Raw genomic sequence first — 3,414 nt, forward strand, 5'->3', positions numbered from 1 at the left:
CTTGAAAGTCGAGTTGTTCAAAACTTGAAAATAGCGTTGATAACTGGACCAATTTTGGGTTGAGATGTCGCAAAGGAAATATCTACCTGTCATTTGCCGCCAAAAAAATTCCTATACAATCTACACATCCTTCAGTAGGTCTCTGACATTTCCTGATTGGCTTAAGGACTTGCCAATAAGTGATTGCCTTACCGGTCTACGTTGATCTGACTCATTTTATAAGATGTACTATAGATCATTTTCCAGACGGTTCTCCTATGATTAGTGTCTTTCGAAAAGCTTCAGTAGATATTTCTTTTGCAACATCTCACCCAACAATTAATTCGTCCAGTTATCAACGCTATTTTCAAGTTTTGAACAACTCGACTTTCAAGATCTACACGTGCTGATGTTTCCGTTTATCAACGTTATATTTTAAGATCTGTGCAAGAACTCAGTTAACAGATGTTCCCGCATATAAAAGCTATCTTAATATATATATATATATATATATTTCCCAACCCAGATAATGTTTGCATCACACGTTTGTTTGTTTTTTTTTGCAGTTCTCCCCCCCTCCTCCAAAAGCACTGTTTCTTCTTTGTTTCCATGGTGATAATTTTTTTGAGTTACACACGGTTCCTGTTCAGTCCTCACGTGAAACAAGTTTATCGTCTTCCCTTACCTCCCGCCTACACTTTGCACTGAGTTTTCAGATTACACGAGTTAAGTTATTTATGTCACCTTACTCCGTGCTTAACGAGTAAGCTATTAAAAACTAGATGATCAACAAATGTGAAATTACAAACGTTACTCTCGGGTGTAAACAGGGGATCGAAATGTTGGACGTCAACGTTGGACGACCATCCATGGACGGTGCAGGCTGGAAGCCAGGATCCCAGGAAGTGAGTGGGTGTCCATTGTTGTACTTCTCTCTCTTCCGAAAAGTGCCACACACCTTTTCCCAAGCCAACTTGTTATTTTTATTGTTGTTGTCTCTAAGTTGATTTGATCCACTCCGTACGTTTTGTCAAACTCTTCCGCAGTTCTCCACATTTGTTATATATTAGAAATTGTGATCTTTGATTTGTTTATGTATATATATTAAAAAACGTTAATAATAATAATTTGATTGATAACATAAGATGGAGGTGTCCCCTTTCCCTCCCCCAGTGGGTCAGCGATACTTTTTAGTACTTACAACGCTAAAATTCCTGGCTCGATTCCATCTGGGGAACATAGTGCAGAAAAACCCATTGTGTAACAATAATATTAATAATTTGATTGATAAGATATGATGAAGGTGTCCCCCCCCCCAGTGGGTCAGCGATACGTTTTCTTACTTACAACGATAAAATCCTGGGCTCGATTCCATCTGGTGAATATAGTGTAGAAAGCCCATTGTATAGCTTCCAGCTAAAAGAAAAATCAAAAACAAGAAGAAAAAAAAAACACCCACCAACAACAACAACGTTGGATGAACGTGATCTGGTAGTTAGTTTGCCGGACGTTTTTCTTTTGTTTTTTTGAAACTCACCGATAACAAACTGTTATAAGTTGTTTTTTGTTTTGTTTTTGTTTTTAAGAAGTAGATGTGGGGAGTTCTGGGGTAATCAGTCTCTTTACGATCATAGGCGCTAGTTGAAAACTAGTTATCGTTTTAAAATATTAATAAGATCGTTAGCCACAAATCGTCCCAACAAACATACAGTGTGGGCCACAGCGAGTCTCCCCATATTACTTTTTGTTATATTTCATGCCACATTCTATGTAGCCGACACTTCAAATATTGGTAACGTTGAAGTAATTCGAAGAGCGTCCAATGACAGTTTTAAAAAAATCGAGACGGAAAGATAGCTGTTTGTAAGAAAAGAACACAACGTCGTGTGTGGCAATTAGTGAAAAAAAAAAAAACACAGTAAACGGAACAAACTGTCAGAAGTCTGAGAATCTAGTTTCGACACATTCTGGGTCCTCTTCGGTCTCACGTTGTCTTCTGGCAGGAAAAAAAAAACTGGTCGACAAACGCTTACGTGACCCCTGATCTTGGGATTCTCTTAAGGACAAAGGATGTCAGGAAGTTGTTAAGTTTAAAGTAACTGTGGGAGGTGTCGAAATTAGGCAACTTTCGACGACTCTTCTTTTTTATGCAGTTATCCGTTTTGTATAAAATTATTGTTGATTTTCAATCGATTTGATGGCCAGAATCTCTCATATGAAGAAAAATGACACTGTTTTGGTTTCCGTACACGTGGTTGACACGAGAGTGTTTGGACATAAAAAAAAAGACATAAAATATGGAAAACAATGCAAAACGAAACAACTTCCTGACCTCCTGTGTCACGTAGGCGTTTGTTGACTAGTTTTTTTTCCTGCCAGAAGACAACGTGAGACCGAAGAGGACGCACGAATGTGTCGAAACTAGATTCTCAGACTTCTAACAGTTCGTTCCGTTTACTGTGGTTTTTTTCGTTAGCTGTTTGTAGTTTCGTATTCATTTATTGGGAAAGGTTTGCTATGATTCAACCTGTAAATTTTGTGCAATAATATCATCCAGTTAACTTAAATACAAGACCCAATTTTTTGATTATTCGTTATTTAAAGGTCCCCATGCACCAGAACTTTCAGCCCCTTTAGATTTGATTTTTTTTTAAGGAAACAAGAAATATTTAATCCAATCGAACAGACGCATATTGGAATGGGCGTGACCTAGTGTTTATCGTGTCCTACTTTGAAGTTGAGGGCCCCTGGTTCGAGTCCCATTGTCGCAAAATTGTGTTCTGTGCCGTCAGACCATACGTGCATTATAAAAGTGATAGTAACTTCTTTCTATTCGATTAAAGTAGCCAAAGAGTTGGCGGTAGATGCTATTCACTAGTGGCCTTTTCTCTATTTTTTATTAGATAACCCTAGTCGTTATTTCAGAGAAGTTATGTTGTAAACATTTTTATCTTGTTGTGTTTTTTACATAAGTAATCAACTGGTGTTATAAGCTCATTTTTTTTTACTCAACTAAAAAGTATTTCCTGAAGCTTTTAAATATTTGTCATTATGTTTTTACATTCTGTCATAAAAGAAAAAAGTACTAATTAAGGAACAAAGATGTGTTGTTAATCTTGAAAAAATATTTACTGTCACATGTCACCCAGATGACAGAAAAACTAGTTGTTTACAATAAACGTTTTTAGTATACATATGTCACCCAGATGACAGGAACATTGGTTGTTTACAATAAACGTATTTAGTACATATACCACCCAGATGACAGAAAAACTGTTTTTTTACAATAAACGTATTTAGTGCACATGTCACCCAGATGACAGAACAGTTGGTTGTTTACAATAAACGTATTTAGTGCACATGTCACCCAGATGACAGAACAGTTGGTTGTTTACAATAAACGTATTTAGTGCACATGTCACCCAGATGACAGAA

Source organism: Limulus polyphemus, unplaced genomic scaffold (assembly GCF_000517525.1).
Source record: "Limulus polyphemus unplaced genomic scaffold, Limulus_polyphemus-2.1.2 Scaffold4172, whole genome shotgun sequence".
Classification (NCBI taxonomy): Eukaryota; Metazoa; Arthropoda; class Merostomata; order Xiphosura; family Limulidae; genus Limulus; species Limulus polyphemus.